Genomic DNA, 14,644 nt, shown 5'->3' with positions numbered 1-14,644 from the left:
GAAAGCTTGATTTTATCATTTTCCCAAATTGAACAGGTTAGTCCATAAAACTGTCCCAGAATGCAAAAAATGAAGTGCTAAATTTCAAAATTTCAAGGGGGGGGGGGCGGGGGCGGGGCAGGGGATCGGACCCCCTCTGAGAAAATTGGCTGTGTCCGGTACTGGACATTATGGTAAACGCTTCTTTCCTGCACAAATGACAATTTCGCAACTTCTGTCCGGTTTCTACAAATTTCTGGCCGCGATAAACCATTTGACTTGTAACCTCTTTTGAACAGTTTCGTTCAAAGCGAACCGGCTATTAATTTACTTGACTGCTTCGTGTGTATATCTACTGGATATCTATTTTCTTATCTATAGAAGTTTGTACGCATAAAAAAGTCATTAGATGGGAAATGTCTCTGGCTTGGTCTGTAATTGACTACAATTTTGTCTGTAATTTACCGCAATGTCAATAGATTTGCAATTATATATATTTATCGTGCTTATATAGACGGCTATAATGATAATATCGTTTCCACCGGTATCTATTTACCCGTGTAATACCGTATAAAATATCCATTGTTTCAGAATAATTATCATTCTCTTCTTATAACTGGGGAAAACGGCTAATGCTGGAAACTAAATATATGACCATTTTCTCACTAAATTATACGTAAGTTAGACTAGCTTCTAGACTATGATATATTGTCGAAAAAGAAATTATAATGGAGTTTTAACATTAATTTCGATTGTATTGACAGTAGATATTCAATGGATGAATGACAACATCTTTCCGCTAGGACATCTGTGTATGTGTGTGTGTGTGTGTGTGTGTGTTCGGGTTTAACGTCTTTTTCAACAATTTTTCAGTCATATAAACGACGGTGTCTACTTGTAGCAGTGAGCACAATGCCCAACTTTATAGTGCTGCCTCACTGGAGTATCACGCCGTAGACACGTGGCATGATACCCCACCCAGTCACATTATACTGACACCGGGCTGACCAGTCCTAGCACTATCCCCTTAATGCTGAGCGCCAAGCGAGGAAGCTGCTAGTACCATTTTTTACGTCTTTGGTATGACGCGACCGGGGTTCGAACCCATGACCTCCCGCACTCGAAGCGGACATCTCATTTCATACGTATTAAAGAGCTGATCTAACCGCAGAAACTCTTTTTTTGCTTACAAAAATATCATTATAAAGTTATCTGAGGTCTAATAAAGAAAAAGACATTTTTTAATTTCAATTCTAATATGCTTGTCTCTGTTAAAACACCCTTACGCTAGAATGACGTCACGTTAACGTGCAGTGACGTCAAAGTTTTTGTTGCGACCAAGAAAGAGCTGTTCTATATTTTATCTACTGTTTTAGAATAGGGGAATATTAGAATCGAAATAATTATAGCAAAACCTTGTTTAAACATTATTTATACACTCGGGCAGTAATACGTCGCACGAATAATTAAGTATTACGCCAGACGTATAACCGCCCATCGTGCAAAAATAGTGTTAAAACACTCTTTTGCTATAAATTATTTCTTAAACAGTTTTACATCCAACTCATGCTACGACCAGAGATATACGATAATATTAAATTAATATCAATCTTTAAATTCGGCATGGTTTTCTAAGATATTATCATAGAAAACAACGTTGAAAGCCGCAAAGCTATACGCACAGGTCCTAAAGAAGGCAATCTAATGCATGTGTATAATGAAATATTTAGATAAAAAAAATAAAAATGTGTTACGGTATCCAGTCCACAAAAAGGCAACATTTCAATGCCTGGTGACCCTATGGTTTATTTTTGGTATCATTTGAAAGATGCACGAATCACTACAGTCATGTTTTCGACTACGAAATGATAACATTTCTGTAACATATTTTATCATATAATTTTTTTTTCAGTAGACAATACACTTTTAAACGATAGCAAAATTATATGAGCTTACCAGGCATCAATATTTGATATATTCTAATAGCACTGTTACATACATGTTACATGTAGAACTTGCTTATTTTGGTGGACCGGATCCCTTAAATGCACAATAATAATTATTTATATGTGTGTTTTTTATCGAGGAAAACATGCCGTTTTTTGCTCGACAGTGACATATTCATCAAAACGCATTTTTTATAGTGTTAGCTTTAAGGTAATAGACACGTAATGCCAATTGGTCCATAAGTATGACATTTCGGTATTCTACGGATATTACGGAAAACCATGTTTGCTTCAAGTACATTAATGTCCGGATAATGCCGAACAGCTAAAATAAGATTACGTTATCACACGGAAACTGCCGAATCTCATTACGGATCCACTACCTTAGATAGTTTACCACATACTAGGTTATATTAGTATAATCTGAACACAAATCCAGTGTACGGATTATATATCAAAATATCCTAGTTTGAGATATAAGCCCTATAAAGAAACTAAAAGAATTGTCTATACAAAAAGGTGATAGTATGACTTATGAGTTCGTCAACTGAGGTAAGTGCAATGCATGATGCTTTAAGAATTTATTACGTACACTGCACGCACTGCATGCACACTTTTTTTGAGTTCTTTTATTTATATAACACCTCGCATATGATTTATGCAATGAGTCTTAAAAGTTGACGGTTAACGTAAAATTGTTAAATATTTTTTAAGTACACATAACAAAAATATCTTGAAAATATTAGATGGTTATACACAATTTTAATTTTTGTTTCGCTTTCTGGTTACTTATGAATGATTGTGCCACTAAAAGAATTCCACCAGTAAGTGCTAATATAGAGAGAAGTCGTGGATTGTGGCAGGTTCACCCATACACCAACGCCTGCATCAAGGACTGCAACTGCATTTGTTGTATAACACTTTGTAGCACTGTCCTGGAGAAATCCTCGTTTTAATTCTCTACCATTAGAGACCAACTCGTAGTGCAGGGCATAGTTTCCGTTTATACAGAACTGGATTGTAAACAAATACGTGCCTGCAATAGGTGCGGTGAATATACCACTGTTGTTGTCGTAACCATTTCCGTGGTTAAACAGTATTGTTTTGAAAACAAACTGCCGTCCGGCAGTTGGGGATGCGTTTGTTACATGCTTTACTAGAAATGCAATCGTTGGAATCGCAACTAATTCTGAAAAGAATAAAGAGAAATAAAAAATATGCTCTAAATAAATGTACCAAGGAAAAGATAATTATATATTTTGAAATTTTGTCTATATTTGTATCATTCAGTGGTATGCAATTTATAAATTTCCGCCAATTCAGTCGTGAAATCGAAATACAATTCCTGATTACCCCGACGACAAAACAGGTGAAGGACATTTATTAAAACGTCATGGTTCAACAAATAGTTTTGAGAGGCTATATCGGATTTTTATAAGCGTTTATAAAATGACAAAACTACGTTTTAAGTTCATAATCATATTTTTCAGATTGTTTTTTACTCATCTGTAGCAAGGTGAATCTTCTAAAACATTTATCGATATTCTGAAAGAATAACAGAATAAAATAAATTACCCAAGTCATGTATGCATGATATTAGTACGTTACTAAGAAAATACAGTTTCGTTCTATAAATTCTATACCCCCAAAGAAGACACATTGTGTGTTACAAATAAAAAACACATTTTCGCTAGATTGTTATCTATTATGTTGGCATAAATCTTGCTGCGTTATAATTATTGTTAAATGAAATGAGCCGTGCCATGGGAAAACTTACATAGTGGGTTTGCGACCAGCATGGATCCAGACCAGCCTGCGCATCCGCGCAGTCTGGTCAGGATCCATGCTGTTCGCTAATGGTTTCTCTAATTGCAGTAGGCATTAAAAGCGAACAGGATGTGATCCTGGCCAGACTGCGCGGATGCGCAGGCTGGTCTGGATCCATGCTGGTCGCAAACCCTCTATGTTGGTTTTCCCATGGCGCGGCTCAAGTGCTGTATTATAATTTAAACAGATAAGTTCGAATCCGACTTATTCGATGATCTTTAGTGAAATGTTTCGTACTTCCTCAAGTGTAAGGTGTCAAAAAACAACTGTGCAAGATGAAGACAGTGCTTTAGTTGGCTTCTTAATCAAATTTGCTCCGAAAAGCAAACGGCAAGAATTAAAAACAAGGACGTCATTTTAGAATGCACCGGGTATTAAATGTTATAACATTACTTCAGTTTTATATCAATTTCTCATTGCTAATATCGAGGGATACAATATTTATGGAACAAAGCTGTATATTTCAGTGAGTCGTGGTTGAAATAATTGGAACATAACATTCTTTTGCTGAGACATTTCTGTCACTTGATTCTGCAAATTGTTGATTTCGCCATTCATCTGTTGTACAGCACGGTCAAGACTCAGCAATTTTTCTAAAATTATTTCCTCGTAGCGACATCCTGATTCAGACACAAGCCAGATTGTTAATCGTATTGTAGCACCACTAGTAGCATTAAATTTGGAATGCTTATAAACTGAGTAACATTTATTTCTGTACTAATAAACATTCTTTTTGCTTAAAGCAATGTTCATAAAACAACTGAAATCGGAAAAATATCAATATTGATTATCATCAAACGGGTATGAATACTGTAAGCCTGAAAACAAATGTGAGCAAAACATTTGCGACAAAAAGATTTACGATGGGAAATTCTGCCAAAAATACCAAAAGATTTCATATACAGAAATACATGTAATAAAACAATATCTTACATTCTAACACGGCCAGCAAAATAACCTACATAATGTAGAGCAATAACCCACGCACGTGCAATGACGTCATCCGGTCAATGTGCGTAGCACGGCCGTAAAAAGTAGTTACCATTTTTTCTAACACTGTTGATACTTGTATGTCGTGTTAGAATCGAAATAACAATTTCCAAAGTGAGATTTATCATAGAATAACCAGGATTTTTCGTTCTTTTGCGAAACAAAATATCACTCAAGCCTTCGTGATATATTCTTACGCATAGGAAATCAAAACATGGGTTATTCTACGATAAACCACACTTTGGAACATATTGTTTCTTAAATAAATTAATTTAAAGAGGAAAAATGGTAAACCCATGATTTATGAAATAATCAACGTGGAACCTCTTTATTAATTGTACGTTACGACTGAATTATTTTCTTGTTTTCAAGTTAGTTATTTGCAGCTACTTGGTGCAAGGATATATAATATAAAAGTTTTAAAAAAGCTTATCCCCTAAATAATTTTGTTTGCTATTTTGTTTTTAACGCCGTTTTACAGTATTTCAGTTATGTAACGGACAACGAACAGTTAACCTAACAAGTGTTCCTTGATTCTGTACCATTACATTCACAAATGCCAACTTCCCAACATGAATCAGAAGTGGATGACGAATGCCCATCTTTTGGATGACACAATGCCTTTTATCAAATCGCCGCGGAGAACATAGATCTAGCCCTGATTTGAACTCACGAACCCGCGATGTGCGCTTTCCCTATTGAGTTAAGCAGGCGGGCGCGCTCTAAATAATAGACCTGAGTTTGATCTTACAGGTGGACTTGTTGTTTTACTATGTCATTTAATGTTTGTTTAAGTAGGTTTGCTTGTTTGGACCGAAACATTTTCTTCAATGAAGAATTTAAATATATTTTTGATTTTTGAAGTTTTCAAAGCTTAGGACAATTCTTTATTTGAAATGTTGAACCTGACATTTTCAAGATGGGAGTCTATGTCTATGAGAAAATCACAATTTTGATAACATTTTCACAAATGAAAATAATTCTACCAGATATGTCTTAATGACTTGCCAGATTTTATTGAACTATTTACTTTTAGACTGTTTTTATAACATATTTCATCAAAAAAGATAGTAACGTTGCCACTGTTACTGTAATAAGTTTCCAACTTTTCTTGGTGGAGAATGAATCAAGGTCAGTATTGAACAGGCATCTTCTGTTAAGCTAGTCACACAAACGGATATGTCCGTGCGTTGAGGTACGGTGCGGATCAGATTGATCTGTGGGGAAGTAGACACGGATAAGAACGGAACAGTACGTCTTAGTACGGTAATAATGGTGAGAAACGGGGAACAAAAAGATACAGGACGCGAATGAGTGCGAATAGGTACGGCGTACTACGTTGAACTACGTTTTACTGCGTCTGACAACTTGCCCAGCGCGTTGACGGATCTACGGTTAACTACGTTGAACTACGCTTAAGTACGGACACCCTCGGATAACTGTGTTAAGCTACGGATCAATACGCATGATTACGTTCGCATTAAGGTTTAGCAACGGGTCGCTAAGTTTCATATAAATAGGCCAAGTGTAGCCAGCGTTTTCATTACGATTATTATTTTACATCATGTCAAACTACGACAAGGTACGTTTCAGTACGGATAACTACGTTTAATACGTTGAACTACGGATGAATAAGTTTCGACCAAGTTGGACTAAGTCACGCTCAAATGGCCACGGATCGCTCAAACTTTTGTGCATGTTCAAAAGTTGGAGAAACGTGCAAGTTTGGAGTACGTCTTGAATACGTTTTGACCAAGTGTTATTACGGATTGATACGGATTACTACTTTGAGGTACGGCACAGGTACGGATCGATACGGATTACTACGTTTCTATCCGTGGCTAAACGTAGCTATCCGCGCCGTATGTGTGACTGGGGTATTAGCCAGATCAATGTCTTTTTCACATTTTTTAATATCGCTTATCTTTGTTGGAATAATAAGTTCCATGTAGATGTACTTGAAGCTGTTTTGTTTATTCTTGAAATTAAATTGTTATTGATCATAACAGTTACAAAAATACCACAACGCAATCTTAAGTCTTAAGAATGTCGCATGTCTGGTTATGAAAAGCATTTGGAAAAATCATTATATTATTTCTTCTCACCAAATTAACATATTCAAAGCGAGCAAACTCTTAACCTTAATACCCACTATGTTTTAAGAGACAGGAAGCATGAATAAAGGGTATTCCCGCGATGCGGGTTTCCTACACGTGTAACAAGAGGAACACGGAATGCTCGTGTTTCTGTTTGTACATAATGATGTGTCTTCAAATCAGGTTTAATCACACAATGTATACTCCTCGTTTAAATGGGTCAACAGTGTTGTTGTACTTATAAAATAGACTTACTCGGTTTATAGGTTGGTCAGGGCAGGGCTACGGATATGCGATATGTATAGTATTTTGTTAGTATTTTTGAGCATGAATCCCCTTCAGTTTTGAACTGTCAATATTTGCAAACACGTTTGTTTATTTTATGACGAGTACCAGAAATCAGGTATAATGAAATAAGCCAGTGTGAAATAGTGATTTTAGGTTTAGCACTATATCACTAAACCACAGAATTGTTCGTTAATTTGGATCTTAATATTTAAAAATATAACAATTACTTCATACAGCGTACGTTACCATAAGACTGCATAAGGTTAAAAATAGCACACACTGTTTACATGGATAACTAAACGCGGTATAAATGTGATTTTTTAATAATCGACTAATATTGCATAACATTTAACTATGAATATAGCTCTGTATGGAAGTTTAATCTATCTATTTAGTAAAAGTTAAATACATTTGAAGAAGATTTTGTACATCTGAAGTAAATACCTAAAGATGAAATATTTTAGTGAAAGATGGTCATTGGATATCATCTTTACCAACAATCTACCTGTCCACTACATGTTTTACCGTCCGTGCTGTCGCTAGCCATTAGGTACTTAAAAAATTCTCCAAAAGTTGCCCCCTCCCCCCCCCCCCCCCCCCCCCTTTAAAAAAGAATGTCATTTGTAAAGAAATAAAAGTAAACTATTGTTCGAAACGACGTTAACCTAGTGGCAGATATGAAGCGAAGTTTTAGCACTGGGATATTATTACAAATGCACAAGCACGAAGACATGTGGCATTCTTTAAAAATGGTGAGATTTTAAATGCGTTGAACTGTCCGGTAATGTTGCCTATTCAGTCGCTTTCCGGAATTCATTACATATACGAGTAAATTTACATTGGTTTTATACAATAATAGAGATATTTTTACGCTGTTTCATTTTCAAGTAAAAACTTTTCCTTTCTATAATCAGGTCTAGGAAAGTGGTTTATTTACAGATTATCTGTAAATTTACAGATAATCTATAAATTTACAGATTTGTTGATCTGTATATTTACAGATTGTGTGTATGAAAATTTATGAAATTACATTTATTCCCAAAACCGCAGCTTGAAAGTAATTGGTTTATTTACAGTATGCACAAATTAACGTCATTTGTGAGTTTCAGTCACTTTTATTGACTTCGAATTTTTGGCATTTTCAAAAAAATCAAAGTCAACAGAAATGACTGAAAGTTACAATTGACCTTTATTTATGCATACTATAACTAAATCAATTAATTTCAAGCTGCGATTTTGAGTCAAAGTATGATTTTAGCAGTTTTCAAACATTTGATCTGTAAATTTATAGATCGAAACATCTGTAAAATTATAGATTATCTGTAAATTTACAGATAATCTGTAAATATACCACTTTCCTAGACCTGATAATTTAGTAATGTTCGAAATTGTATTTCCCAAACATGGACCTAACTTTGAACAGCTGTGACTAACTTTATTCCGATATTATACAGGTAAATGTAAATTACTAACAGTAGTACATTTAAATCAAAGTGAATTGTATATATCGTAAAAAGTGAACACTCACCTGTAAAATCCTTTTTGTCGAAATCATCTTTACGGTAATCGTACTTACTGAAGTATAAGATACATATCAATATCAAAAATGCGTGTATACTGTTAACATACATTTTTAGCTCGACTATTCATAGAATAGTGAGCTATTGCACTCGCCCATGCGTCGGCGTCGGCGTCCGCGTCCGCGTCCCGATTTTGGTTAAGGTTTTGTATGTAAGCTGGTATCTCAGTAACCACTTGTGGGAATGGATTGAAACTTCACACACTTATTCACTGTGACAAACTGACTTACACTGCACAGGTTCCATAACTCTATTTTGCTTTTTTACAAAATTATGCCCCTTTTTCGACTAAGAAATTTTTGGTTAAGGTTTTGTATGTAAGCTGGTAACTCAGTAACCACTTGTGGGAATGGATTGAAACTTCACACACTTATTCACTGTGATGAACTGATCTACATTGCACAGGTTCCATAACTCTATTTTGCTTTTTTACAAAATTATGCCCCTTCTTCGACTTAGAAATTTTTGGTTAAGGTTTTGTATGTAAGCTGGTATCTCAGTACTTACTAATGGGAATGGATTGAAACTTCACATACTTGTTCACTATCATGATCTGACATGCACTAAGCAAGTCCTATAACTCTACTCTCTTTTTTTTTCAAAATTATGCCCCTTTTTCGACTTAGCAGTTTTTGGTTAAATTTTTGTATGTAATCTGATATCTCAGTATCCACTAATTGGAATGGATTGAAACTTCACACACTTGTTCACTGTCATGATCTAACATGCACTGTGAAGGTCCCATAACTCTACTTGGCATTTTTACAAAATTATGCCCCTTTGACTTAGCAGTTTTTTGTTAAGTTTTTGTATGTAAGCTGGTATCTCAGTATCCACAAATTGGAAAGGATTGAAACTTCACACACTTGTTAACTGTCATGATATGACATGCAGTACAGAGGTTCAATACCTCTACTTTGCATTTTACAAAATTATGCCCCTTTTTCAACTTTTGTATTCATTCAATTGACAAGGCTGTTGAATAGTCGAGCGTTGCTGTCCTCCGACAGCTCTTGTTATTAATATTGTCACTACGCTGTGTATTTCATCCGAAATCAACTCAAATTCAAATTTATAAAGCGAACAAAAGCAGACGGCATGCTTAAGTCGCTATATTTGTGATATCGCATTACAAAATTTAAACTTCATACTAAAGTCAGAATACATGTAATATACGAATAATACAGTACAGTATTGTCCGTAAGAATTGACCTGGCACTCATTAATCTCCGCCAATATATTCGGGCAATTTCGTTATTTTACGCGATATTTGTATCCTGAAAATATCTACTAGATTAATCAAAATAACCAAATTAATCAACCAATGGCACAGTGGTGTAGTGGTAAGCTCACTGTCTTGGAAACAAGCTACCATGGGTTCAAATTCAGTTCTAACAAGATGTTTGTATTTGTATCTATATTACACTATTTTATGAAACATTTCATTTTGTCGTTAACAACATTTCTTTGAATTGTCTGTTGAATGAATGAATACTTGTCTGGTCCTAAAGATTTTAGACGATATTTTTAGAACAGTTTACTGACATGTACGTAGAAGAATGTTAATGGATAAGAGTATCTCGTTGATGAATCATGATAAGTGTGACAATTGTGTAAATTTTACAGATAAAATTAAAAAAAAAATGGTCAGACGGAGTACTCGAACACACAACCCTGAGATTAGTGGCAAAACGCTTTGTCCGCACAGCTATATCTGCACATGATACATGATGGTATATAATTGGCTTTTCAATAGTTATATCGTTGTTTAGGTTCGGACACCGAAAATTAATTTACGGAAACATACGGAATATTCATGAGTGCCAGGTCAATACTTACGGACAACACAAAGCAGGTTTCTTCGTTTTATTAGATATCCAGGGTAACTATTTATATATAATCTATTTACGTACATAAATGCACATTTTACATGATAGTTTAAAAACAAAAAAAGGAGAATACTGCAATTGCAAGGGTTTTATAAAATACATGAACCTGTCTATCAAAGGAAGTAAAACTAGTAGTACCAACAAACCAACCATTGAAATCTAAAACTCTGTCTCTACATATACGATAGTGATCAGTGAAAGCCTGGTACCAGCGCATATTCACGAATGTCAGTTCTAAGATGCACCCTTAACGTGAAACAAGGTAAGTTTGAATAAGAAACGCCAAAGTTTAAAGGTAGAGATCGCACAATTCTTCTTGTTTTCTAGTGTCCCATTCAGGTGAGTGTAAGGTGAGTAATACACCTGTTTACGTTTTCTGCAAAAGAAGCAGATAAATGCGACTAAGAGCACATTATAATAATTTTTTTTTCATCCATACATATTTAAAAATGAAAACTGCACCTCTCAATGTTGCTATGAAGTTTGGGTTTGTGGGTGCTTCTTTTTTCTGTTTTTCAGCTGGAGTAATTCTGCTATTCTGCTGGAGTTATTTTGCTATTCAGTTGGAGTTATTCTGCTATTCTTCCAGCTTAGGCTAATGTTAATTGTGCGAGTTAATAGTTATGCTAGACGTATAATATTTAAAGGCACTCGCTACAGTTTTTCCAGACGGGTCGATATTTACCCCAACACCGTGCCAATTTTGTTCGATGTAGCTCACTGCGGACTTGGTGCGGTCTTCTGCGCATGCCCGGAAGTGATTATCTAATGTCGCGTACGGCAAAGTATTGTATGTTCGCATGCATTTAATGTACAAAATGTTTAATATACTGACTAAAGGTTAGGGTAAATATAACCATGGTTACAAAATATATACATTTAAAGTACTTTTAGTTCAAATTGCTTCAATCCGACATATACTGTAGTCTGTAATTTATTACCAGCGTTCAAACTCTGCATTGAGTCACAACTGTTTCTAATCCCGTACCGTACATTCGTAAACTACAGGTTTTGTTAAAAAAAAGGGGCGGAAACTTTCATCGTTCTATGACATCAAAATGCTTCAGAAACACCTTAAAATCCGCTTATTAAGAAATCTGCCGTTTGATAATTTTATATATATATTTCTAAGTCATTTGCTCAAACACTGAAAGAGTATTTCGTACCAACCTGCGTTGTATAAATGCCGCCACACCCGACCTCATTGTAATTTGATTTAAGCGAAATCTAATATGGTGGCCTATCAATTTTCTTTTTGTTTTAGATTAGGTAGACATAACCAAAGGTATGTGCAGAGTTTGATTAAATTCTATTATGTGAAACTCGATAAAATAGCAGAAGTACCAACTTAAAACTGACAAAAATATGCAAAAATAGCCCTTGGGTCTGCTGAACAAGTATTCCGTTCTTTACAAAATCATGTTCTTTTGATTTCTCTGGGCATGTCTCAAATAGATATATTGTTTTCCGTTATAAAAATGCTTAGATAATCACATTTATGCTGATTTTTGTACTTTACTGAAAGATATTTTAGAATTACAGAAATTTTGAAAAATGTTTTAAATAGCACCAAATTAAATTGAAACAAAGCTGGTGACCTAGTATTTTTATTTCATTTTTCAATACATCTTAATAACATGATCTTTTAATACAAAACATTTCATCAAAATCTATTATTGAGAAAAAAAACGAAACTGTAGCGAGCGTCTTTAAAATCGGTCCTGCGACGTCAAACGTGTGATAAAATGTGTTTCTTTGGTTATTGTTATGTATACATAAGGGATTCGACTGATTTGGAGTAATTTCATTTAGTCTGTCTTTTAATACAGGAAATTGAAAGAGATTAAATGGTAAGGTTTTGCGCTGTCATACTAGCCGATCTATCGTTTCAAGGCAGTGCCATCCTATGTTTCCTTTATATAATTTTATGTCTGTTTGTAACTCCTATGTTATTAATATAGCATTCGTGTATGTCAGTGTGTACTTGAGCTCAGCCGCTGTATACATGTGGAGAGTCCCCAAATTGGATAAGCAGTCCCTTCGAAGATTTTTAACATACCCGTACATACAGTAAAGAGAAAACCTCCTGTGGTTGCCATGCTTTTAATGAATCGGAATAATTTGAACGTATTTGATAGACTGCCATCCAAGAAACACGTTTCTTGAAACTACTTTGAAACAGGATAAGCCCTTAAGTAGAAGATGTCATATGAACAATATTACGCTGAAGCCCACTTTAACTCTGATGGTCGCTATTTACTACAAGTCAGAACCATAATTTGTAATTAACATCACACCGCCTCGGTAGCCTAGTGATAGAGCGTCCGCTTCGAGTGCGGGAGGTCGTGGGTTCGATCCCCGGCCGCGTCATACCAAAGACGAAAGAAATGGTACTAGTAGCTTCCTCGCTTGGCGCTCAGCATTAAGAGGGTAGTGCTAGGACTGGTCAGCCCGGTGTCAGTATAATGTGACCGGGTGGGGTATCATGTCACGTGTCTACGGCGTGATATTCCAGTGAGGCAGCACTATAAAGTTGGGCATTGTGCTCACTGCTACAAGTAGACACCGTCGTTTATATGACTGAAAAAATTGTTGAAAAATACGTTAATCCCGAACACACACAATTAACATTACTGTATTACAGCAATTCTTAATGCTATTCTTCCAAAATATACAAGATGTATCGTCATGCGATGTAAGCATAATACTGAAATGGAGCTTTTACTTCCTTTTATTGAAAATATACACATGTGCGTACTTCCTTTGAGAAGAACTAAAATGCGTCATCAAGAAACTTATTTATGATAGTATATATGCATAGTTTACTGCCGTTACTTGTGGTGTCTGTGCTTAAAAATTCATTAGCAGGGAAAAACACCGCGTGTTTGTCGGAAAGTTACGAGAATGTCAATACTTGGCATTTATATGAATTCATTCTGCCTGTATAGACGGCTTTATTGACAATATCGCTTTCGCTGATGTATGTTCCCGTTCCCCCGGGTAATAGCATACAATAACCAGCCATAACTTTGGAACAATTACCAACTTCTTCTTTGTTGTCTATTGACAACAATTCTTGATATACTTTAAGGAAATGGGATTGGAAGTATTCTATGACAAGGCACAATGCAACAGTATATATAAGATGCACAATATATAAATAACGTCCTGTTCAGGTTAATAAGGGATATGGTTAACCTTAGAAAAGTACTGACATCCAACAACAAAAATTGAAGGTTTGAGTTTTGACGGTCTAGTTATTTTACTAATGGAAACATCCCCTTGCAAAATGCATAAATAACCATCTTCGTACAAAATGCGACTAAAAAAGGAGTAAAAGATAATGTGCTGCACATTTTCTTTTAAACTCTATACAATCATTTGAAGCATACCCAAACTATATTGTTCTTGTGACCAGCAGCTCCTCTCATTGCAATATATTATTTATCAGGTAGTATCGAATTCCTTTCAGCTGACTAAAACTTGTGCAGTCTGATCTGGTCTGCACTGGTCGCAAAGGCAGAATCACATGCCAGCAGAAAGCTAAAGGCTAAATGGTTCGGGACGAAGGGATGGATAGATGGACTTTGCAATCAAACTCCAAAAATTAAATTTGAGGGTGAGTTATTACGCTGTTCAAAACCCGCTTTAACTCCAGTTCATCGAAAAGAGCATGCGAAATTAAAACAGCGTTGTGTTTAACATTCATCTCACTATAATACGCATTCCCTTAGAATATTTAGACACTGTCAGACACTTAGCAAACATATACATACAATGGCGGAGAAAATATCTCAGTTGTCTGCGGAACGTAGATAGATATCAATAACATTACAATTAGTTGTATATACCGGGCTCGTATAGACTACTATAATAACGATATTGCGTTCATTGGTGCTATTCCCCCGAGTAATTATGTATAAACAAGCCGCTACTTGAGAATAATGGAAATTGATGAAAGAAGGCATTGTTGTCTATCTTCAAAATTTAAGAAAGAAATTTTGACCGCAAGAATAGAAGATTTGCACAAACGTGAGAGGAGAGGTTTG

Source organism: Mercenaria mercenaria, chromosome 16, assembly GCF_021730395.1.
Source record: "Mercenaria mercenaria strain notata chromosome 16, MADL_Memer_1, whole genome shotgun sequence".
In the NCBI taxonomy this organism is placed as follows: domain Eukaryota; kingdom Metazoa; phylum Mollusca; class Bivalvia; order Venerida; family Veneridae; genus Mercenaria; species Mercenaria mercenaria.
Note: the sequence above shows the minus strand (reverse complement) of the source record.